Below are 26678 nucleotides of genomic sequence, written 5' to 3'. Positions count from 1 at the left end.
GGGCCCCGAGGGGCAGTGGAGGGGTGAGGCGCCTGGCATCATCAGTCTTAGCATTGCTTCTCCCTGCCTTCACTCTGCAGTCTGGTGAGTCTTCTGCAGCCTCCCCAGAAATCCCGCATATACTGAATAAAGTACTTGGAATGTCAAATGAAAGCAAGTGTATCAAATTACATTTAACCAAACTACATTACTCAAACTAAATTGGTGACACAGAAATAACTCTGCATCTTTTTGAAGATGTCATGTAACCAAAAAAAAAAAAAAAGAAAGAAAGAAAAACTTACTGAACATCAACAGCAGCTTCTGCTTCCACTGGAAAGCAGTGGGCAAAAATCTAGTACCGATTTTTAAACCGAGTTCTTAGACCCTCCGCTCTGCCTGTGGGCCCTAGGTTAAGCATCTGCACCTGCCCCAGCTTCCTACTCCAGCCCCTCCAGGGCATTGGGAAATGGAGCTTTGACTTGTTTGTGTGTCCAGGAGAAACTGTGCAGCCAGTATGTCTGTGATTTTAAAAAAATGCAGCTGAGACAAGCTAGGCTTGCTGGGCCTGGCCAAAATGGCCGAATCTGTAGACTGCTGAAGGATGGAAGTTTTCAAACACACAGATGTGGATGCATACACACCTCAAAAACTCCAATTCCTGACCCCACTCCAGGTGCACAGTCAGGAACTCCCTTGGGCTCTTGCAGGTATTTCCTTCTCTCTGATTGTCCAAGGCTGCTTTCTGTTGCTGTAACAGAATACCTTAGCTTGGGGAATTTATTAAGAACAGAGCTTCCTTTTGTCATAGCTTTGGAAGCTAACAAGTTGCTTGCATAAGTTAGCATCTGGTAAGGGGTTAATTGCTTTATCCTAACATGGCAGAGGGTGTCACATGGCAAGACAGAGCAACTGTGCTGACTCAGATCTCTCCTTTTACCAAACCACAAATGCCACCCCAGAGGTCTCATTTCAGGATCCCACCTAACCCTAATTACCCCCCACCCCCAGAGGGAGGCCTAACCTCTGAACACCACAGGCATATGCACTTGGTATTAAGTTTATAGCCTATGAACCTTGGGGGAGCATTTGAACCAAAGCAGGACTAGAGAGGCTCTTGTTTCCAGGCCATCTTAGCATCAGAGTGGGACCAGCTGCCGATCCCCAGTCTGCTGTTTCCACCAATCAGGGTGCTTTTCTCATGTATCCAACATGAGTCCATGCTTTGCTGAACCCCTGAAATCTACTTCTAACCTTGTCTGTCACCTTCAGTGACTCCACAGTGAAATCACTCTTTCAAGGGACTGCAGTGATCTGTGGGTGCCTCTCCCTGGAGATCAAAGTGGGTTAAATGACGTCCAGGACTCTGTAGGTGGGTTACACCTGCCTTGGAGGTTACACTTCATTGCAGAATGAGGCTGTTTGTTCCGTGCAATGCCTTGCATTCTATGCAATCTGAAATAAATTTTGTTATCTTGGCTCTTTTTGTATTTGCCTGATAAATCTCAGTCCTTTTTTTTTTTTTTAACATTTATTTTTAACTGTTCGATATCATTTTGTTTTAGGCTTGTTTCTTGGAAGCACCATATAATTTTAGTTTCTATTTTAACCTATAATTTGAGTCCTTCTTTAAAGATTTTTTTTTTTAATCTCCTGCTTTTGCTGTGGCATCTGTGCAGGTTCTCTGTCGAAGGCACAGATAAGCAAAGAGAAAGACCGAAGGTATTCCGTCTTCTCTCTCAGGGGTAACTATGGTTTTCCGGACATGGCTTTTCAGGGTTCCTGGTTTTGTTAACTCTCCTGTGACTTTGCAGCGCATCCTTCTTCTTTCTGAACCACAGGCTCAGTTCCCACTGCTCATCCTGGAGGGCTCGCACACCATGTCCTTCCTCTCAGTCTTGAGAAAGCTTGTGGGGAGAGGAGGAGGGGGGAAGATCTTGGCCCCTTCTCATCCTCCGCCAGGACACTCTCCTCTCTCTCTCTCTCTCTCTCTCTCTCTCTCTCTCTCTCTCTCTCTCTCTCTCTCTCTCTCTCTCTCTCCTCCCTCCCTCCCTCCCTCCCTCTGCCTCCCTTCCCCTCTCCTCCCCTCTCCTCTCCCCCCACCCCCACACACTCCATGCTGCTTGCAGATCTGGATGTAGAACTCGCAGCTCTTTCTCCAGCAACGTCATGTCTGCCTGTGTGCCACCATGCTTCCAGCCATGACGATGGTGGACTAAACCTCTGAACTTTAAGCCAACCCCAACTCAATGCTTTCCTTTATAAGAGTTGCCACGGTCATCTAAAGCCCACTATTTTAAGGATTTTCTTCCTCCTATTTATTTATTCATTTAATTTTTTTGAATAGGATCTCAATAAGTGTCCCAGGCTGGCCTTGTATTCTGGGTACACTAGCCTCTCCTTCCCAAGTTGAAGAGATTATATGCCTGTGTCACAAGAGGGTGTAGGATCCCTTGGAACTGGAGTTACAGATGAATGTGCGCTGTCCTGTGGGTGCTGGAAACTGAACCTGGGTCCTCTGCAAGAACAGAAAGCACTCTTAACTGCTGAGACATCTCCCCAGCCCCACAGCCTACTAACTTTTATAACTTTTCTTCACACATTCCCTTTATTCATTCTTCTCAATATAGTTATGGAAAATGACAAAAGCTGCATGTTGAGAATATTCGGTCTAATGTCCTATCTCTTGTGTGATTTCAAACTTTCTGGTGACCTGGGGCTCTAAACCAGGTACAAAGCTCCGGGTTCAGTTTCCATCACTACAACACCAGTTCTCTTCTTTCTGAAATTGCACTATGTTAAAGTCTGTTTATTTTTTTCTGTGACTGCTAAGTATTTTCTCCCCTCCGTCTTTTACTTTTTAAAATTAAGTATCTATTAACCAGCAGAGCTGAGTGGGTGCTGTGTATTGAAGGCCATCCAGAGAATGGTTTAAAGAAAAAAGAGGGATGCAACGTGTTTCGTGCGTGACAAGTGAGCCAAGGCTGAGAATTGTTTGGCCAATGGATCTGGTAATGTGAACGCCTCTGGTGACCTTGACAAGACTTGGGTTGTGGGAACAAATGTCTTCTTGGAAGGGATTCAAATGAGCACGGAGGACAGGAAATCATAGACCGTGACACGTAAAATGTTGGAAAACAGGAGTTTTTTTCTCTACAACGACCAGGGCAATGTGGAGAAAAACAGAGGCCTGAGGAAGGGATTTCAGGTGGGCAGCCTCCAGAGTGGGCCAGAGGAACCACTCACCTCCTGAGGCTCAGCGTTCTGCATGGTCTCCTTTCTTGTTACATCCGGGTTACCGTGTGTGACCTCAAGCATATGGCAGAAGAGATGATGTGTCACAGTCACATGGGAGGGGAGTTTGTGAAAGAGTGCACTTTCCAGTTTGGAGTCTCTCCCTCTTCCTCTCCCTGCCGCACCCCTAACCCTAACCCTAGCCCCCCATCTTCCCCCCCACCTCCCCCCCCGCCTCCGTCCATTCTGTGAGAAGCAAGAAACTGTATTGTGTGTGGCCAAACGGATGAGGGACTGATGTGTCAGCTAACAAGCAGTGAGACTGAAGCCTGCCGGTAACCAAGCAGATGAGCAAGCATGCAGCTCAGCTCCCAGCCCCCGTCTGAAGCTTAGGCCCTCTCTGGCAGCTTGTCCGCAACCTGGAGTCATAACCAGCAAGGCAAGCCATTCCAAGGTCTCTGAACCTCACAAATTATGTGAGAGAGTAGGTGTGTCCCAAGCCGCTGATTTGGGGGGAATGACTTGTCATATAGGCTTTTTAAGGAGGAGGCAGAGAATAGCACAAGTGAGGGCTGATGGGAAGAACTGAGCAGAGCAGGACAAGTGATCATATAGGACAGAGGAAATTTCAGAAGGATGCTTTGCACAGGTGGGACAAGCTGGGCTCCTTCCTTTAGCCCTCTCTCTCTCTCTCTTTTTGTTTCTTCTCTGACTTTGTCCCTCCTGTACGTTTGCAGCTTTTCTCCTGTCAGTTGTTTTTCACCTCTCTCCCAGAGACTTAGCAATCTAGGTTGAGCAAGACCTTGATGATTCGTAGACAAAGAAGCCCCAGAGAAGCACTGGAGTGGGGCTCCAGAAAGCTCAGCATGAGCCCATCTTCCGCAAAGCCAGGGCAGCTTGCGTCCTAGAACCTGGCCTGTAGCTGGCTCATCTCCCGAAGGAGTCATACATCTCTGGAAGAGGGCACTGAAAAATATCCATGGGCTATGCCACAGCAATGTATTGAGGCTACGGACAGACACCTTTGTGTGTTTAGTTTCACAGGCCCAGAGATGGGAGACACTATTAAGACACAAATTTTCATAACCCAGAGCCTCATGACCATCTGATTTGGATTATAAGTATTTGGGCTTTGAAATAACAAGGTCTGTTTTTATAGTGGTAAAAACACAGCATGGCATTTGTTTGCTCAACAGATTTTAAATGTACAGCATCATATTGGTTACTGGAAGAGCAGCGTTGCATGACTGATCTCTAGAACCCAGTTGTCTGAAGAGGACATACAAGCGAGAAATGGGTGCATAAAGTTGTGCAACACCCCTGACAAGCAGGGAAGTACAAATCAAAACCACAATACAATGTAATTTCAGGTCTGAGGAGGTGTCTCAGCCAGTAAACTCCTTGAGACCCACATAAAAACTGGGCAAAATAGGGTGCAAGAAAGGGAAAAACAGGGGGATTTCTGTGCCTCAGAGACTGGTCAGTCTCACCAAATAAGCTAACTCCAAGTTCAGCGAGAGACTTTATTCAAAAATGTGTGAAAAACCAGTAGAGGAAGACATACCATATCTACCACTGGCCACCACCTACATAGGCACCAGCACCCTCCCAACTCCTTCCCATACAAGGAGCTAGAATTTCACACCCTGTACAAGAGGGCTGGTTTTACAAACCAAAAGATATCAAGGGCTGACATCAAGAATGTGGAGAAGCTGGGCGGTGGTGGCGCACGCCTTTAATCCCAGCACTTGGGAGGCAGAGGCAGGCAGATCTCTGTGAGTTCGAGGCCAGCCTGGTCTACAAAGTGAGTCCAGAGACAGAGAAACCCTGTCTCAACCCTCCCCCAAAAGAATATGGAGAATTTGGGCAGTCTTGGTAACAATTTCAGATAGTTTCACGAAGGCTATACAAAACCAAAGAAAAATTAAAAGAGATGATTCTGGAACTTCCACAGGTTGTAGAGTAAAACTGGAAGGTAGTCTTTAAGGGCAGAACCATCTCAATTTTTCTTTTTTTAAATTTTAATTTTATTAATTTATTCAGATTACAACTCAATTGCTATCCCATCACTTGTTTCCTCCCATTCCTCCCTCCCTCCCGCTTTCACCCTATTTCCCTCCCCTAGGTCTAAGACCGAGGGTGACCTCCTCCCCCACTATATGGTCATAGGCTATCAAGTCTCATCTTGGTAGCCTGCTTATTCTTTCTTTGAGTGCCATCAGGCCTCCCCACCAAGGGGAGGTGGTCACATATGGAGCCCCAGAGCTCATATCAATGTCAGTCCCCACTCTTCACATAACGGTGGAGAATGTCCTGTCCATTGGGTAGATCAGAGTAGGGGTTTGATGTTTACTACTTGTATTGTCCTTGGTTAGTGCAATAGTTTAAGCAGACCCCCCTGGGCCCTGATCCACTGGTCATGATGTTCTTCTTGTAGGTTTCTAGGACCCTCTGGGTCCTTCTATTTCCCCATCTCCTATATTTGTCTTACCTAGAGTCTCAGTAGGATGTCCTTACATCTATCTCAATCTCCTGGTAAGTGAAGACTTTCGTGGGACATGCCTTTTGGGCTAGTGCCTAATTATACGTGAGTATATACCATGTGAGTCTTTCTGCTTCTGAATTAACTCACTCATTATGATCAGTTCTAGTCCCATCCATTTGTCCACAAATTTCAGGGTTTCCTTGTTTTTAATAGCTGAGTAGTATTCCATAGTGTAAATGTACCAGTTTCTTTATCTATTCTTCAACTGAGGGACATTTAGGCTGTTTCCATGTTCTGGCTATTATGAATAAGGCTGCTATGAACATGGTTGAGCATATGTCCTTGTGTGGTGGAGCATCTTCTGGGTATATTCCAAGGAGTGGAATAGCTGGGTCTTGAGGAAGCCTTTTTCCCAGTTTTCTGAGAAAGTGCCAGGTAGGAACCATTTCATTTTACTGCAGCATTATTCACAGCAGTCAAGATATGGTAGCAATGGAAATACCTATCAGAAAAAGAAAAGAAAACTCAGTCCACACTCACTTGCCTGTGCTTCTCAGCCTCTGGTGAAGAAGTACATCACAGCAGTGGATGCATGTGGCAAAGACTGACCGCATCGTGGCAAATAGGAAGCAGAGTGGAGAGACAGGAAGGGGCCAGGGGCAAGATAACCACGAGAAGCCACACATCTGTGGCACAGGCCTATAATCCAAGCACTTAGAAGTCTGAGATAGGAAACTCAAAAGTTCAAGGTCAAGTTAGACTCCACAGAAAGTTCAAGACCAGCCTATATAAACCAAAACCCTATCAGGAAGGAAACAAACAAACAAACAAACAAACAAACAAAAGATACACACAAGGATCTGTCCCCAGTGTGACATTCTCTTCCTGCTGCCTGCCTATCTGGATGTAGGACTCTCAGCTCCTTTCCCAGAACCAGCCTGCATGCCACCGTGCTTCCTACCATGATGATAATGAACTAAACCTTTGAACTTGTAAGCCATGCCCAGTGGAATGTTTTTCTTTATAAGAGTTGCCGTGGTCAAGATGTCTTTTCACAGAAATGGAAACCCCAACTAAGACAAAACCCCACGCATGCATGCATTCATACCCAATAAATGCCTCTAACTGATGCTCATGGATATCTATTTTATTGCTCCTTGCTATGAAGCAATATTTTGCAGTACGTACCTGGAACAATGTTTAGTGCCTTGGGTTTCCATGCCTTTGACCTGCTTTTGGAAGGTAGAGGATGGACTCCAGATAAGAGCCAAGTCTAACTCTGGAGTCCTCTGTCCTGAGAAACACACTGCCATTCCTCACAAGCACAGAAGCACCTGAGTTTTCTAACTGGTCATACTGAGCATCTCCCTGTTAGGCTTGGAGAACGAGAGAAGCCTCTTTGTCCTTTCTCACCGTGGGAAGGTTTGTGCCAGTACTTTCAAGAAAGTTTTCTCTCGAGTCCTCTACATCTCTTTAACTACACAGCCCCCTCTCACTTGTTCCATTTAGGGAAGGATTTTGACAGAACCTTTTAAAGGTTATATGATGATTTGACAATTTATAATGTGTTGTGATAGCTTTATTTGAAACTTCCACTTGGTTACCTAATTACACTTACTTTGATTGACAGCTCTCTCCTCTACCAGTCAGCCCCAGAGGCTCCTCTTGCTCAAAGCTTCAAACGTGAGCACTGAGGACAGCATCAGACCCACAGGATGATCCATGAACACGTGATTCACTAAGGAATGTACAGGAAACTATTGCATCTTGGGTCATGAATACTATGTATAAATTTCTTTTATTTCTCATTTGGATGGGTCATTTTCAACAACCCTTTTTTTAAAAAAGCTATAATTAAATAGCCTTCCTTAGAAATGCACAGAAAGATGGAATCCCAACTGGTTTTCACACTTTTGCCTGGAAGAGGACACCAAAAGGTAATTTCCACACAAGAATAACACTTCTCTAATAAAGTTTACCTAAAAAATCCTTCAACCTCCAACTGAAAGGACAAAATCAGAATGTCACCTACACGTGTGCTTTACCCTACTCGTTCGTAGCTGACATGCCAACCCTGGCTCCTCCAACTAGAACATCCACCATGAGGCTACCCAGAGAAATGGGAATGAGGCTCTTCCTGTGCTAATTTTAAGGACGTGCAATTAAAATGTCTGACTCATCTGAGCCATCCGTGAGGAACATTCACGTGTTCATAAATTATGGAATGTGCCCAAAGAGTCTGAGCACTCTCTGGCAGCTTTTTTAGCATCTTCTGGATAAGAAATGAACCAAGATCCTCTATCTTTTCAATTACTGTTGCTCATTATTATCCATATTAAATAGTATGATTCACGTCTGGCTATCACGAGAACAGAAGGATTTTAAGGGCAAATGATGAAATTGAGAGTGCAAGAAGGAATGAAGAATGATAGTTACCAAGAACTGGGCATCAATGGCTTCTTCTTCTAATGCCTTTTTTTTTATTTGGAGGTAAACTGAAGGTCAAAATAATTTAGTAAACACTTGTCAGACTAGTAACATTTATGGTGAAGTTTTGGTAGTCGAAATCCAACCCATTTTCCTATGACTCAAGTTCCAAAGCAATAGGCTAATGTTCTATGGTGGATATTTAAGCTATGAACAACCTTGGAGTGAGATCCATCAGTAAGGAAACAGTAACTTCAAGACGCAACAGGACTGATGCATATGCAGGTTCACAGAGCCTCTGGCAGCGTGTACAAGGCCTGCACAAGTTCAAGCCAGTGTTCCAGCACTGAAGGGGGAAGTGGACACAGGATCCCTCCCCTAACCAGGAAGCTGTTTGCAGTTGATACCCGCTGGCACAGGGGAAATCTATATTTTCTTTTCTTTTTTCTTTTTTTCTGAGACAAGGTTTCTCTGTGTGGCCTTGGCTGTCCTGGACTCAATTTGTAAATCAGACTGGCCTCAAACTCACAGCAATCTGCCTGCCTCTGCCTCCCGAGGACTGGGATTACAGGTGTGCACCACCATGCCTGGATTCTTTGTGAGGTTTTATTTGTTCATTTCTTGATTTTTTTGAGAGGGAGGAATAAAGTAGGGTGGGTAGGGAGGGAGGAAGGATCTGGAAGGAGTTGGAAGAAGGAATAATATGTTCAAAATACATTGTATGAAAAAAATTAATTGAAGAAAAGGTATGAAAAACTAGTGGCTGGAGCAGAATGGATGGTCTGGGTATCCAGAAACCATATTCAGTAGGCAAAAATGATCACAATGGTGACAAAAGGTCATAAAAGGTTAAATATTTTCCTTACATAATAATCCAGATAATCATTTAAGAAATGCTTGCATGTCAATTATGAATAGAGTCTGCCTCTTACCAGCATTAAGTTGGGCTAGATCATCTGCCTGGGTTCATTGCATGTTTGTGACTGCAATGAAAGAGACTGGACTTTTCCCTTGCCTACTTCCCTTCTGCAACCGCCACGTGATACACGTGCCCTGGCTTATCTGCTGGTCCACCGAAGATGAGAAACACAAGGGGTTGACCTAGACCCCAGCACAGCTTGAGGCTGTGTTTGGTTAAACATGGTGCTAAACGGCTGAAATACACATGTGCAGAAATAAATAATTGCCCCTTCAAGCAATAAGGCAAAGCCGAGTGATTCCTCGAGGTTTGGTTCATCTGAACCTCCCTGATGGTGTCACTTCTAGTCTTCCACTTTTGGGTTTGTGGGGTTCTCTCGTGGATCTGATGATTTCTTGGAGATGGCTCTCTTCATTCTTGTGTGTCATTTTCATATGGCAAAACTGTGACCTTCTCGAGCTCACGGGCTGTATCTATCATCCTTGACTATTCTGTGGTGTGCCTAGGGGACCTCCTAACATTTTCCTGGTCCTGACCTAAACCTGTTAACTACTTCTTCAAATGGCCTAAAACTCATTCATTCACTCACTCACTCACTCACTCATTCATATTTCACTAATTAAACAATTAATAGTGTTTTCTCTACATGCCAGAGATTATTAGAATCATTATTATGAGAAGCAATGTCTGATTTAGTGGAGCATCTATTATGACCACAGAGATATCTACTAAACCAATAACCAGTGTTTTAGTCTTTCAAATGGTGTCAAGAGGCCTGTAGGATAGTTTGTTTGTTTGTTTGTTTGTTTAGGATAAATAAAATAGAAATATGTGTGCTGGCTAGATTCATGTTAACTTGACACAAGTTAGAGTCATCTGAAAGGAGGAAACCTCAACTGAGAAAAGGCCTCCATAAGATCCAGATGTAAGGCATTTTCTTAATTAGTGATCAATGGGAGAAGTTTTAGGGTTCAGGTGATCTGTTGAAGAAAGACCCCAAGGCAGTCTGCAAAAAGTGTTTTTATTCTAGCATGCTAGGATCACCTTTCTCCTCTAGAGGGCGACCCTGAAATGAGCATACAGGCTCAATTTATAGACAGTTGGAGAGATTTGTGACAAGTTTTTTTCCCCCCTAGACAAGGTTTCTCTGTGTAGCCTTGGCTGTCCTGGACTCACTTTGTAGACCAGGCTGGCCTCAATGGCCTCAAACACAAAGATTTGCCTGCCGCTGCCTCCCAAGTGCTGGGATTAAAGGTGTGCACCACCGCACCCAGCATGACAAGCTTTGACTGGTCATAATTGAGTCAGAGTGTACGAGGGGATTCAGGATTGGCTGTTTGTTTGGTTACTGAAGACTTTTTGAGTCACTGAGGTTTTGGCTCTTACTCAGGAGTTGGCCTTTAATTTGATTGGATGGGTCCAGCTGTGTTCTTTACCAAGGCCATGAAGCAAAACAAACAAACAAACAAACAAACAACAACAACAAACCAAAACAAACAAAAAAATCAAAACATGGTACCTAGTCCTTTTGTTCTATAAGCTGATTAGCTGCCCATGAGTTGCCCATGAGCTGTTCATAACTTGTGGGTTTTCCAGGAATTGTTAGAAACTTGTCCTAGTTAGGCATAGTGAAAACCTGAAGCCTGTCATGGAGTTTGTCTAGTCAAGCAATTGGGGTCTTTTGGGGGTTTGGGGACCCTGGTGTCACTGGGGTCAGGTCCCTTCAGAAAGTCTGCCCATTGTGAGTGGTGCCATCCATTGGCTGGTGGCCCTGGGTTCTATAAAAAACCAGGTTGGCCAAGCCATGAGGAGCAATACAGTAAGTAGCACCCCTTGATGGCCTCTGCATCAGCTTCTGCCCTTATGTTTCTGCCCTGTTTGATTTCCTGTCCTGACTTTTTTTGAAGATGAACAGTAATATGGAAGTGTGAGCCAAATAAACCCTTTTCCCCCAAGTTGCTTTGGTCACGGTTTTTCATCACAGCAATAGCAATCTTAACTAAGACATATGATTTTTTTACACATATAAATATTTAGTTGAGATTTCAAACGACAACATCTACATTGCTCTTTTTAAAATATCTAATCTAATTATAGTGATTTATTATCTACATTTACCTACTTGTAGAAGTATGTAGAGAAGTAGGTAAAGATTTTTTAATAATGTTTACATTTTATCTTTGAGCTTGTATTTTCATCTCACATGTACTCTAAATTGTGTCTTAAAGGTATTTATTTATCCCTAAACACCTTTTATTTCCCTAGTATGTTTTCTTGTCAAAGAATACGTTTATAAAATGAAACTTATACTTGATTATTTTCAGTGACTATAAAAATACTCAAATGTTATAACTTCCTTATGAAGTGCTGTTATTACAGTTATCAGTATATATAATAAAAATAAATATATTATACTTTAGGCAATTATCAAACATCAAAGTTAGATGCCATGCAAGCATTTCTTTCAGTGAAATGAATGAAATCAGTTTTTTCCATTTAGTGTATAGCTACATAAATGATGCTACTTTTTACTTTAGAATTAGATGATTTTAAAACAAACTATGGCTGTAATTTTTATATCTCTATATGTGACTACTAAAAATCCCATTCACAAAGACAGATAGTAGGAATGGAAGGAACTGTGTAATATCCATTTCATTCAATTCTTTGAGCTCTTTCCTTAAAAGTTGTTAAAATTATTTTAATGATTTTTAGAAAGTTGTAATGACTTTCCTTCAACTTTTTAAAAAAGTAGATGCTTCCTAAGTTATAAAAACTTTAATAGAACAAGTTTGTTTGTTACAAAATTCATACATTTGTTTTTTCCTGGGAAATGTGCCAAGAAGGATTTAGCAAGACTAAGAAGTGACTATTAATTATACCTATTTCTCTTTCACTTAAAAAATTGTATTTAGATTACATCAAAATGATCATTCATTATGACCAAGTTGGCTTCATTTCAGGGATGCAGGGGTGAGACAAGATAAGAAAAGCAGCAAATGCAATACATCACACAAATGGACTTAAAGACAGGAATCACATAATTATCTCAGGAGATGCAGAAAACATAATCAACATTCTTTCACGATCAAAGTCATGGAAGGCTGGGAATGGAAGCAGAACACACAGGGAACCTATTTTAGCTACAATAGCCACAACAAAATAAGTAAAATGAAATATTTAGGAAGTAGGAAAGGCGACTCAACCAAGAAACAGAAGATCTCCACAATGAAAACCTTAAGATGCTGAAGAAACGGACGGGAAGACCTTTCATACTTATGTGTAAGAAGAATTAATGTTGTGAGAACGGCTGTCAAGATGCAGTCTACACATCCAGTGCAGCCCAGACCAAAATTCACAGATATAGAAAAATAACCTTAACATTCGTATGGAAGTACAAAAGACCAAATGGTCAAAGCAACCCTGATCAGGAAGATGGCAGGGGGTATCACCACACTTGATTTCAAGTCATGCATAAAATCACAGTAATAAAAACATCATGACGCTGGCACAAAAACAGACATACAGATCACGAATGGAATGGAACAGAGGACCCAGATATCAACCCACACAACTATAGATACCAGATTTTAGACAAAGACAGGAGAAAATACCCACTGGAGAGAGGACAATGTGCTGGGAAACCTGACTGTCAACAGATCAACACGCAGAAGAATGAAACTGGATTGCTACATCTCACAGCACTCAACTCCAGCCGGATTAAAGGCCTCAACTAAGATCTGACACACAAAACTGCAAGAGGAAAAGAGAAGAGTGCACTGCAGAAGACAGGTGGAGGCTCTCTAATGAGGGCTCTGGTAGCGTAGGAAGTCTACCAATGGATGGATGGGACCCCATGAAACTAGTAAGTGTTGGCTCAGAAAAGGAAACTGTCAATCAAATGAAGAGACAGCTGACACAATGGGAGAAGAATCTTCATTAATCATATGCTTGGCAGAGGATTACTGTCTAGAATGTTCAAAAACTAAAAGAAATAAACTCAAGAAAACAAACGACCCAAGTAAAAACCGGCTACTCAACTAAACAAGGAGTTCTCAGGAGAAGAAATAAAAGGGTTAGGAAGCACTCGAAAAAGTCTTCAATGTGTGTAGCCATCAGTGAGATGCAGATTAAAACTAAGATTCCATCTCACCCCAGTCAGAGTGTTTACTACCATCTATACCAATGGTAACAGATGCTGGAGAGGATAAGGGGAAATAGAACGATTATATTACCATGTACTACCATATGACCTATTATACCACTTCTGGGCATATACCAAACAACTCTATATAACCTGCAATTTCATGTTCATCGTGGCTCTATTGAAATAATTAGGAAACAGAATCATCCCAGTGAGTATAACAAATCTGACGTGCACTCACTACAGATAGTACAGAGAGTGTCTCCAGGCAAGAACAACCCACCCAAAGCCCAATCCAAAGAATTGATTCCTAAGAATCAATTCTATTGTTTCCATATACCAGCTTTGGGATGGCTTACTGCACAGAAATAGATAGCTGGCACAGTGATCCTGGGCAGACATCTGTTTTGTGCCTCAGTTTCCCCTATGTAAAAAAGAGTATAATAATACCTACCTCAAACAGTTACTATGACGATATAGACATTTGATGTTTAAAAGCTGAACATGTTTCTTGATAATTATTAATAGCTTAATAAAAGCTGCTATTGCCATGGCCAGTTTGAGCATGAGAAGGTTACAGGGTGTGGTGTATTAAATACAAGGAGTATTTACAGTTCTCTCAAAGGCATTGTTCCCATGTCTAGGGGGGAAGAGATTGAGTGATTGCATCTACAGAGACTAGGGCTTGGGAGAAAGTCAGCCTGTCTTTCCAGCAAGTAGCTGTTCTCCAATGTTAAGGTTTATAAATCTGGGTTTATACATGTTGAGTTTTCTGGAAACTGGGCTTGCCTGTTGTGATGGCTGCTCTTGGTTGTCAACTTGACTACATCAGGAATGGACTAAAACCCAGGCATCTGGGTACATCTGTGAGGGGCTTTTCTTGTTCAGATAATTTGAAGTGGGAAGATCCACCTTTAACATGGGCCACACCCTTCTGCTGGACCTAGAAGAAGGGATGTTTTGCTCTTTGCCTGCTTGCTCTCACTCTCACTGGCAAGGTCATTCCTTCACTATCACTCAACTCAACTTCTTTGGGATTCCGGCATATACTGAGGGCCAGCTGAGACAGCCAGCTGCAGATACAGGATGGCTACTGGATCCTCAGACTTCCCATTGGTAGACAACCCTTGTTGGATTTATATCTATACATAGGTATATATGGTATGGATATTTAGGTATATATATATATTCTTAATTAGAATATATATTTGCTATATTGCTGTGAAGAGGCACCATGACAACAGCAACTCTTATAAAGTAAAGCAGCTAATTGGGGCTTACATACAGGTTCAGAGGTTTAGTCCAATGTCATCATTGGCATGCAGGAAGATGTGACACTGGAGATGGAGCTGAGAGTTCTACATCTGGATCCGAAGACAGCAGAAAGAGAGCCACTGGGCCTGGCTTGAGGATTCAAAATAAATCCCAAAGCCCACCCCCAGTGACACACTTCTTTCAATAAGGCCACACTCACTCCAACAAGGCCACACCTACTAATCTCTTTCAAGTAGTGACATTCCCTGATGACCAAGCATTCAAATATTTGAGGCTATGGGGGGCATTCCTATTCAAAATAACACACACACACACACACACACACACACACACACACACACACACACACACACAGGTTTTGTTCTGTTCCTCTAGAGAACCCTAATACATCTGTGTTAATATCTGTGTTCTCAGTGTAGAAAGTGGATATAGCCTTTCTTTCCTAAGGACCTCAAGGACGCTACCCTCTGAGAACAAAATGCTATTGTACAGTATAAAAGGATTCGAGTGTTTAGCTACTAATTGTGCTTGGACTACTTTTAATAAACTGATTTTACATCTGCTGATAACTTTACACAGGTAAAATAAAGTCCAATGTATCTTATAGACTAAAATATTACCAATCTAGCAATGGACAGGCCATAATCAAAAGCAAGGAATTCATTGCCACAGCCTAGTCATTACCAAACAGGGATGAGATTCATAAAGATTACGATGGGCTAGATTCCAATTTTAAAATTCTTTTCTGGCCTTAGCCTCTGATTTATGAGCCAACTATAAATGGCTGCAAGAGAATTTAGTGCCAGCTCTTGTCCAAGTAAAATCTCACCCTCTATTTTGGTAAATAATGGAGGCTACTACAGCAGGTTGGATTAGGCTGGTTTTTTTAAAGTCATTAGTTGCTTCCTATGATTCAAATTGAGACTCCCATGCCAGAAGTGATGGTGCATGTCTTTAATACCAGCACACAGGAGGCAGAGGCAGGTGGATCTCTCTCTGAGTTTGAGGCCAGCCTAGTCTGCAGAGTAAGTTCCAGGACAGCCAGGGCTATGTGACACAGAGAGAGACAGACAGAGATACAGAGAGAGAGACAGAGAGAGAGAGAGAGACAGAGAGAGAGAGCGAGAGAGAGAGAGAGAGAGAGAGAGAGAGAGACAGAGAGAGAGAGGCAGAGAGAGAGAGAGACAGAGAGCTGAGCTTGAACTTGCAGCCATAAATGAGTGCTCCTCATGGCTTGCTCCGCCTGCTTTCTTATAGAACTAAGGACCAGCAGCCTAGGATGGCAGCACCCACAATGGGTCAAGCCCTCCCCCATCAATTGTTAATTAAGAAAATACCCTACAGTTTTCCCTACAACCAATCTTACAGAGGCATTTTCTTAACTGAGGTTCCCTCCTCTCAGGTGACTTTAGCATGTGTCAAGTTGGCAAAAAACAAAACAAAACAAAACAAAACAAAAACAAAAACAAAAACAAAAACAAAAAAAACCTAGCCAGCACAGGATCAAAGAGAAAACAGTATATATCTTGAGAGAAATGAAAATGAAACAATGTACCAAAATTTACAGAATGCAGAAAGTCAGCGTTATAAGGAAATTTATAGAGATCCATGCTGATATGGACCTCAAAAAAAAGATTAGACTCTCAAGCATAATTTCACATCGCAAGAAACCTGAGGAAAAAGAACAAATTGATCTGAAAGTTAGTAGAAGATAGAAAAATAAGAATTAGAACTGAGGCCGGGCCTGGTGGTGCACTCCTTTAATCCTAGCACTTGGGAGGCAGAGTCAGGTGGAGCTCTGTGAGTTCGAGGCCAGCCTGTCTACAAAGCAAGTCCAGGACAGCCAAGGCTACACAGAGAAACCCTGTCTCAGAAAGGAAAAAAAAAGAAGAGAAGTAAATAAGATTAGAGAAACAACAGTGAGAACAACTGAAGCAAAAATTTGGCTTTTAGAAAAGATAATGCCTGGGCAATGGGCAAAGAGACACCTTGGTGGTGGTGGTGTTCTTTTATCAGTCAAGAGCAGAGCAGGTGGCAGTCCTTTGTTCATTCTAGCCTTCAGTCTGACTTGGTGGCCAAAACCGTCTTATGTCTAGGGCACATATGTAGGAGGAAGAAGACAGACGGAGACCTGTATTCTACCATGCCTCCAAGTGCAGCCAGGGAAAGATGCCCATAGACCTGCTCTTTGCCCCTCAACTCTGGGAGCTAAGAAAGCTGACCACAGGGTGACAGGAGTGCTATTCCTTCTCCTCACTTGCACTCTGGAGAATGGACCCTGCACTTTGCCTGGACAGCACAGCAAAGCTGACCCTGGTACTTGGGGGCACAGGTGAGCCAGCTCTGAGGGTAAGAGCAAAAGAGAGCTGTCCCTGCCATTCCTCTGCCATGAGGTGGCTTGGGGTGGGGGAGATGCCCTCCACCCTCTTACCCCTCACCACCAGAAGCAGTAGCAAGAGTTTAACCTGGGGTCATGAGAGTGGGTGAGCTGGCCCTGCCTCTCATTGAATACAGCATTCAGGAGGATGGGCCCTGTACTGTGCTTGGTCAGCACAGTAGGGCTGGCTCTGGTTGAGAGGGCTCAGGTGAACCAGCCCTGAGGGGAAGAGCAGGAGAGAGCTGGAGCCACTATTCATCTGTTGTGAGGTGGCATGGGTGATGTCTGTCCCCTCTAGGCACCGGTGGTAGTCAGGAGAGCTGGCCCTGAGAGTGTGAGAATGGGAGAGCTAGTCCTGCCCCTCACTAGCTGTAGCACTTGAGAGAGCGGGCCTTGCACCTTGCCTGGGCAACTTAGCGGGTGGGGCATGGGAGGTGGGAGGTGTAGGGGTGGTGGGTGCAAAAGCCAAGGGTGTGGGAGAGCCGACTCCCATCCCTCCTCATCCATCATGGGGTGTTTCAGGTACAGAGGTGACACCCCTCTACCCCCAGTCTCTTACCACCTTTGGAAATAATGAAATCTGGCCCTGGGGTCATGAAAGCAGGAGAGCTGTCCCAGCCCCTCACAAGCTACAGCACTTTGTCAAGTGGACCCCCGCACCTTGAATGGGAAGCACAGTGGAACTGGCTCTGGGGGCATGGGTGCAGGTGAGTTGGCCCCAAGGGCATGAGAGCAGGAGAGCTGACCTTGCTTCTTGCCAATGGCAGCATTGGGTGGCCTAGCTGGTAGTGTGGGTAATAGGGATAGAGAGATTCAACATATTGACCAGCTCAGGTACCATCCAGGCCCAGATCCAGGACTCTGAGTTGGCCCATCCCGAAATCTATAACACCTGTGAATGGTTTGAACTCATGAAAGGGCCTGATCCACTGATCCAAGTCCATCATCTTTGAGGGAGCACCATATATTTATATTATTAGAAATACTCCCACTGTACTACTTTGTCCTACTTCTCTCTTTGACCTCTCCTTTTTCCAGAGTGTTCCTCCTCTGCTTTCCTATCAACATATCATATATGATGTATTTAAATGTATGTTTTAAGTAAATTACATATATTTAAATTGGGATTGCACATTTGAATGTAAACTTATAATATTTCTATTTTTCCTTCCTATTATGCACTTTTCCTCTTTACTCAATCCCTTTAGACTCTCTGCCCCACCAACAGCATTCCTTTTATACACATGCATGCCCACATACATTTTTTCTGGCATATGAAATAAAAAATGTTTGTCTTTCTGAATCTGGCCTATTTAATTTAGCATGATAATCTCAGATGTAGCACTTTCCTTGAAAAATCACAGGTGAATAAAATCCACCTTGTCTAAATACCACGTTTTCTTTACCCTGGGCCTATTGACGTACATCTAGGTTGGTTTCTCACCTGGGCTTTTGTGAATAGCTCTGCAATAAGCACAGAAGCACAACAATCTCTCTGCTATGTTGACTTATAATCCTTGAGCATATACCTATAAGAGGCAAAGCTGTATTATTTGGCAGTTCTATGTTTAATTTTTTTGAGGACTCTTCACACTGATTTCGATGGGGCTATGCTAGGTCACATTCTTACTGCAGTGTGTAGGGATTACTTTTTTTTTCCTTATGCTGTTCTTTAAGCTCAATTTCCTATATCTTTACTTGCTTTTCAATGAATCTAACCGTTCTGTTAATTTTTGACAAAGGAGCAGGTCATGTGGCTAAACACAGAGCACAATCTTATTTTCTTTTATTTTTATATGAATAATTTATTCAGATTATAACTCAGTTGTTATCCCATCCCTTGTATCCTCCCATTCCTCCCTCCCTCCCACTTTCACCCTATTCCCCTCCCCTAGGTCTATGACCAAGGGGGACCTCCTCCCCCACTATATGGTCATAGGCTGTCAAGTCCCATCTTGGTAGCCTGCTTATTCTTTCTTTGAGTGCCATCAGGCCTCCCCACCAAGGGGAGATGGTCAAATATGGGGCACCAGAGTTCATGTCAGAGTCAGTCCCTGCTCTCCACATAACTGTGGAGAATGTCCTGTCCATTGGGTAGATCAGAGTAGGGGTTCGATGTTTACTACTTGTATTGTCCTTGGTTAGTGCAATAGTTTGAGCAAGCCCCCTACCCCTGGGCTCTGATCCACTGGTCAAGATGTTCTTCTTGTAGGTTCCTAGGACCCTCTAGGTCCTTCTATTTCCCTATCTCCTATATTTCTCTTACCTAGAGCTGAGTAGTATTCCATAGTGTAATTGTACCACAGTTTCTTTATCCATTCTTCGACTGAGGGACACTTAGGCTGTTTCCATGATCTGGCTATTATGAATAAGGCTGCTATGAACATGGTTGAGCATATGTCCTTGTTGTGTGGTGGAGCATCTTCTGGGTATATTCCAAGGAGTGGAATAGCTGGGTCTTGAGGAAGCCCTATTCTCAGTTTTCTGAGAAAGCACCAGATAGATTTCCAAAGTGATTGTACAAGCTTGCATTCCCATCAGCAATGAAGGAGTGTTCCTCTCTCTCCACATCCTCACCAGCATGTGCTGTCACTTGAATTTTTCATCTTAGCCATTCTGATGGGTATAAGATGGAATCTCAGAGTCATTTTGAGTTTTATTTATCTGATGACTAAAGACTAAAGAATTCTGTTGAGAATTCTCTGTTTAGTTCTGAAACCCATTTCTCAATTGAGTTATTTGGTTTGGTGGTGTTTAATTTCTTGAGTTCTTTATATATTTTGGATATTAGACCTTTGTCATATATAGGGTTGGTGAAGATCTTTTCCCAGTCTATAGGCTGTCACTTTGTTCTGTTGACAGTGTTTCCTGCTTTACAGAACCATCTCAGCCTCATGAGGTCCCATTTAATTGTTCACCTTAAGGCCTGGCCTGTTGGTGTTCTGCTGCAGAACACAATCTTAATATAGCCTTGCATTTGTTTGTTGCTTCGGTCTTGTTTGTTTTTTGTTTTGTTTTTGAGACAAAGTCTCATCATGTAGCCTTGGCTGTCCTGGAACTCTATGTATGTGTAGACCAGGCTGGCCTTGAACTCACAGAGATCTGCCTGTCTCTGCCTCCCAAGTGCCAGGCTTAAAGGTGTGGGCCACCATCACAGGGTTCATCTATCTTTCAAGGAGTTCTGTAAGCAACTTGTTGTCTGTGCATTCCACATTAACTGATGAGAAGAAAATTAAATTATGAGATGATAAACTGACCATGTTGATTTGGGAGCCTATGAAATGTGAAGAAGGCCTCAGGATATCAAAAAAAAAAAGGAGTTCATATGTCCCCTCCCTGCGTGCACATCTGCCATAAAAAAAAAAAAAAAAAAAACTTAAAAAAGAAAGTAAAGGCCAGGCTACCACTTTTAAGGGAAAACCTCTTCAGCCTAACATCCTTTTATAAGATACCACCTCCTAAATGTTCCAGCACTTTCTAGTTGAACCACAGCCTAGGTACCAACCCCTCAGCATCGAGACCTTTTAGGATATTCCAATCCAAGCAACAGCCCCTGTGCACTTAGACCCTGCTGTTCTACAGACATGAGTTTAAATTCTAGTCCTGCCACTTCTGCAATGCTCAGTTACCAAAATCTTTATGGAGATACCAGTCAGGTACCACAAAATTTTCCACTGTAAATTATATAACATACAGGGATTTTTAAAAGTATATTTTCAGAATGGAGCAACTTTCAACAATTTTAGAACTTGTTTAATATTACAAAAAGAAATGGTAAGGGTGTCAGCCATCATTCCTATTTTCCCTGTACCAACCCGGAAGTCAGTAGCATCTTTATTCTCTATGGATTTCCCTGCACAATGGTAGAAAGTATCTTTTATATGACAGGCAGCTATATCCAGAGATGATAAAGAACGTTAAGCTTGACAATAAAAAAAAAATTAAAAAAAAAAAAACGCTGCCCACTTGACTTAAAAATGGGCCTGACATATTGCTAGTGGGATTGTGAAAAGGCAGACCAACTTTGAGAAAAAGAGTTTAAAAGTTTCTCAAAGTGTTGAAACATAGATGTTAAACATAGAACTATCACATGACCAGATGATTTTAATTTTAGAGATATGTTCAAAGGAAATAAAAACCACATGCCCTGTCCACATAAAAACTGTATGTGCATGTTTATACAGGATTATTCAAAAAAGCCCAGAAGTGGAAACAACCCAATTTTTCACCAACTGAGGACTGGATTTTAAAAGTCAGGCCTATCCTTACAATAAAATCCTTCTTGGCGGTAGTGAGAAATAAAGCATATTGCAACAACAAAGACCTACTGTGCTCTGAAAGTTGCAGGTTTTGAGACAAAGACCCTTAAGATATAAGCAAACACGATCAGAGGACCCAGCAGAACAGGGAAGTGGGGATAGCATCCTCCGATACAAGACAAGTTAGATCAGAGTCTTGGAAAAGACATCTTGGCAGCTTGAATTTTAACCCCAAGCAACTGACCAGTTGGCTAAAGTTCTGAGACACATCTGACCCAAAACTGTGAATCTTGCTGCTGCTGACTGGGTGGAGAAATATTCCCAATTTCACGATGCAAGCCCTCACTTCAGGTGTGATAAAATGCCACACGTCCTCTCCATGGAGTGTGCCGGCAGCCACCATTCTGATTTGCAAAAGCACCGTGAGTCCTGCAGTGACTTAACATTCTAAGGAGATTGGAATCTGATCCCCTGGGAAATCTGATTCTGAGGCTCCCATGCCCTGATACCTATGGGACCAGTGACTCCTCATTGACAACTCAGTGGCACACATTTTTGGGGACATTGCCTGGTGGAATAACTCATGGAGAAAACTCTGCAAGTCAGGGCAGTAGAATCTTGCTCACCATAGTAACCTAATCCTGAAAAGACCATGCCCTTGGAGGACAGTCCAGGGTTGCCAAGATGGCTCATCAGGTAAAGTCACTTGCCACCAAACCTGATGACCTGCATTTGATGCCCAGAGTCCACATGGTAAGGAAAGCATCTGGTCCTGCAAATTGTTTTCTGACCACTACACACTACATGTTACCCACCTACCCATATGTGCACATAAATAAATAAACAAACAAACAAATAAATAATTTTTTGAGGCAGGGTCTCACTATATAGCCCCAGCCCTTCTGAACTCTCTATGTAGATCAGGCTGGCCTTGAACTCACAGAGATCACTTGCCTCTGCCTCCCAAGTGCTGGCATTAAAGGCTTGTAATACCCTGCTTGCCTCAACTAAAGAACTGCACTTATTTTTTTCATAAAATATATTTTATAATTATGAATATTGCTCAGTAAGATTGGTTGTGAAGATATATTTATGGAGTCTTCATTTCCTTCAAATAAATACCCATGAGACATAAAGATATTTGACATGTTGTACTGGTTAGGTTTTTTTTTGTTTTTTGCTTGTTTGTTTAACTTGACACAAGCCAGGGTCATCTGGGAAAGGTGAACTTCAATGGAGAAAATGCTTCCACCAGATTGGCCTGTAGACAGGTCTACGGTGTATTTTATTGACTGATGACTGATGTGGGAGGGCCCAGCCCACTGTGGGTGGTGCCATGCCTGGGCAGGTAGTTCTGAGTTACACGTGAAAGCAGGCTGAGCAAGCCATGGTGAGCAAGCCAGTGAGCATTGCTCTCCCACGGCCTCTGATCCAGTCCTGCCTCAGTCCCTGCTCTGACTCTCAGTGACGGATCATGATGTGGACGAGTAACATAATAATAGCCCCAGTTTTTTTTTTGTTTGTTTGTTTTTTGTTTTATCCATCAAGAGAGAAGCAAGCTAATACAATTATCGATCATGTGATGGTTTTCCTTTTTTCTTTTTTAAAGGTAGGGATTTGATGTAGTCTAAGATGGCTCTAAGCTCACAATCCTTCTGCCCTCACTGTCCACATTCTGAGAGTACAGACACAGCCCACTGGGCCCAGCTTGGTGGGTCTAGTGCTCATTTTTTAAATTTTTTGTGGCTTTGTTTTTAGTAACCTCCACAGTGTTCTAAAATGACTGTACTAATTTACACTCCCACCAACAGTGTCTAACTGTTGGCATTCTTTGTTTTATTGTGTAATAGTTATGACTGGGATGAGATTGAGTCAAGATATAGTTTTGATTGGCATTTCCTTGATGGCTAAAGATGTTGAACATTTAAAATACACTTATGGGCTATATTTCTGTCCTTGAGAAGTGTCATTTGTCCATTTTTAAGAATGGCATCATTGATTCATTTGTTAAGAGCTTTTCAGTTGTCTTCTTTTATTCATTCATCTGCTTGCTTTTAGACAATATTTTATTAATTCTTTGAGATTTAATATGATGTATTTTGATCATATTCACCCCACTCCCTCGTCTTGTCCTAGAGCTACTCCTCATCTCTCCACTCACAAGACTTTCTGTTCTTTTTCTCCTCTTTTTCATGAAATTTGAAAATAAATGGATGGAACTGGAAAAATATGACACTGAGTGAGTAACAGAGCAAGGTAGACGCTCCGTGTACTTCTTACTTGTGGATCCTAGCTCTAAATCTTCAGATGTAGGTCTATCTCCTGGAATAGCAGCAGATACCAGGAAAGCTAAAGGAACTTCATTGGGGGAGGGGGTCAATAGGACACAGGTTAACAAGGGAAGTGAGAAGATGGGGGAGGGGCTTTAGCTGGGAAAGGGAAGGAAGGGCTGTAGAGTGACAGAGGGAAGGAGGAGGAATAAACAACACTAAGGATGATTGAAAAGGACATGGGCAGGCCTGGTGGCACTCAGAGGAAGGGGAAGCAGGCTACCCGGATGAGACTTGATAGAGTGTGATCATATGGTGGGGGAGGAGGTCCCCTCTTGTCACAGGACTAGGGGAGGGGAATAGGGTGAAAAGGGGAGGGAAGGGGGAAACAGGAAGATACAAGTGAAGGGATAACAATCGAGATGTAATCTGAATAAAATATTTAAATAAAAAAAGAAAACGACATGGGCAATCATATTATTTTATGTTTCCCTAAACTTACATATAACACCTATGTATGTATGTGTAGTAGAAGTTTTGGTTTCTTTAAAAACTCAGTTATCTTATGTAAACATGTTTTGTTTTGTTTTGTTTTGCATTTTAATCCCAGGTATATGGGGCTGCTTTAGTTTGTCCACAGCTGTTAACTATGATTGCCTCCTGCTCTGGCAAGAGTGTGATCTTTACAAGTTGCAGATAGTTTAATCCTGAGGACTCCAAGATGACATACATAGGAGAGCTAGGAGAGAGCTGTGTGGCGGGGGTGGGGAAGTGGGGGACTGGGGATGGGGGGATGGGGGGGTGGAGGGGACTCCAAAGAAGAACGCTGCTGCTCCCCGTGTTGTTGTTGGCTCATCTTTCTGCTGTGTTTCCTGTTGCTGGTTTGCTGGACTGCTGGATGTCCTGGTGACTGAGATTTGTGCTGCCCCAAAGAACCCAACAACCCTACCCAGCAGGAAGTAGTAAAGAGACATTCTATGCCCCCTCTCTGCACTAACCTTCTTTCTCTCCTACCCTAGTGCTGGGGGTGGTGGTGGAAAGTATTAGGGTGATAAGGATAAAGGTTGAAGGAAGAGAGAGAGACATAAAAACCCAAGTAAAATAGATTCTAGAATTAAGCACAGATACACAGTTTAAATGAAGTTATGCTAGCTGGGGGATAATGCATCCCCTATGAGCCATAGACTAACAAAACCCCAGGCATATTCATGAGAAACCTCTAACACTGTTGGCCAGAGGAGTCCAAGAGAACCCCCAAACGATTGCTTATATTGTTCATCTCCCAGAAGATAAGGCTCTATTGCTGAAGATACCACACTTTGAACACAGGATTTAGAGGAATCTGTCTGGAACTGACCTGGAAGCCTCCTCCCGGGGGACTGGCTTATATAGTACTTGAAGGTTCTATGTAAATTGCTAAGGGAGAGGAGGAATTGGTAGTGTTACGCAGTTGTAAGGCCTGTGAACCATATGAATGGCTGGACTGCCATGGTTTCCACAGTGTTGTACTAGAGTTGGAGTAACCAATAACTGCCTATTGGGCTTAAGGCCAACTCAACAGGAGGGAATTGGCACCTGGGAGATGACAGACCTAAGATGAGAAACTGTGATTGGAATTTTCCTAAATCAATATAACTTCTAACTGCATTCAAACCACCTATGCTCTCAGCCCCCACTAATGAAATATAAACAAAGAAAACAATATAAAGAACCAGTGAGTTTAAGACCTGATTCTTTGAAAATATAAGCAGGATCAAGAGATCCTTGGTCCAGTTTACTAAAGGGAAGAGAAAAGGGAGGCAAATAAACGTAATCAGCAACGAGTAGGGAAATATTACAACAGATAGCAGGGAAATTCAGAGCATTACAAGAGAATACTTTAAAAACCTATACTCTACTAACTCATACAATCTAAAAGAAATAGATGAACGTGTAGATTCATCCAAACTACCAAAGTTAAACCAAGAAAAGATAAAAAAAAAAAAACTTAAACAAACCCATATCAAAAAAGGAGATCAAAATAGAGGAAAAAAGAACTTTTAACAACAACAACCCAAGCCTACATGGGTTCACAGCAGAAAGTTAGCAGACCTTTAAAGAACTGCAACCGAGACTTCTTATTAAAAAAAAAAAAAATGTAGAAAGAGAAAGCATACTTCCAAACTCCTTTAAAACCAGTATTGCTCTATTACCAAAAGCAGGTAAAGACACAACAAAAAAGAAAGCCACAGTCCAGTATCCATGATGAACCCATATGTAAAAATTCTCAGTAAAATATTTGCAAAATGAAGACAGGCTACCATGTAGGGCGCTGCTTATGTTATCTTCTAGCGGTTTCAGTGTTTCAGGTTGCACATCTTTGATCCAGCTAGAGTTAACATTTGTGCATGGTGACAGACATAGGTCTAATTCCATTCTCCCGCCTGTGGACACCTGTTGCCCTGGCACTGCTTGTTGAAGACACTGAGTTCCCTCCAGTTATATTTGTGGAGCCGCAGTCAAATAGAAAATGGCTGTAATTTTGAGCACTCATGTCTGGGGTCCTACTTTGTTCCATTGATCCACACGTCTGTTTTTGAGCCAGTGCCCTGCTATTTTTATTATAATAGCATTGTAATATAGGTGATTATTATCAATACCATTAAGACCTAAACAGGTCTCCTAATGATCTTTCACTTTAACTCATCAGTTCCTCATCTGAAGTGTGGGTCTGAGCATTACATAGGTTCATATAGTGACACACAGTTCCTTCCTGCCTCTGAAGGGGACTCTAAAGCATTCTTTTAATCTCTACTCCTACCCGCCCACCCCACCCCCATCGCCCCCCGTTCTTGCTGGGCCAGGAAGCCTATGAGCTACTTGCTAAGTTATTGGCATGAATAAATAAGTTTTGGTTGCCTCTTATGATCGCTGGTTTTCTAGTGGCTGCTCCTAGGTATTTGCTGTGACACAAGCTCTGCCCACCTCAAAGGTCACCAAAGCTGGGGTCTAGGAAAAGCCTAGGGAAAATCTGGGAAGCAACAGCCATTCCTTCTTGGCAATACAGCTCTGATACCTCTAGGGGGCACTGTTGATCTCAGTTGTAGGATCAATGTCACCAGATCCTTGTGCACCCTTGAGAACATTCTAGGGCCCAGATGGTCCTGGATTCCACCACACAGCCACTCTGCAGTCAACCATCTTGCATTGTTGGTTCATCCCAGCACTTCATCCTCCAATACAACGAAGTAAAAATGTGGGAACTGCAATACAGGAACTACATGAGTCAATTTAATGGTGAATTGTTTCTTGTCCTCCCCACCAGTGTAC

At 42.7% G+C, this 26678-nt stretch overlaps 1 non-coding gene across 1 annotated transcript; it reads left to right on the top strand.

Moving 5' to 3' along the window:
- Positions 1–16425: 16425 nt before the first annotated feature.
- On the top strand, positions 16426–16568 carry LOC127188699 (small nucleolar RNA SNORA48). Its single transcript, XR_007830558.1, has one exon. It is a non-coding gene; the product is annotated as a small nucleolar RNA SNORA48 (small nucleolar RNA).
- Positions 16569–26678: the final 10110 nt, after the last annotated feature.

This window comes from Acomys russatus, chromosome 4 (assembly GCF_903995435.1).
Source record: "Acomys russatus chromosome 4, mAcoRus1.1, whole genome shotgun sequence".
Taxonomy (NCBI): domain Eukaryota; kingdom Metazoa; phylum Chordata; class Mammalia; order Rodentia; family Muridae; genus Acomys; species Acomys russatus.
Note: the sequence above shows the minus strand (reverse complement) of the source record. Positions and strands in the feature narration are given on the sequence as shown.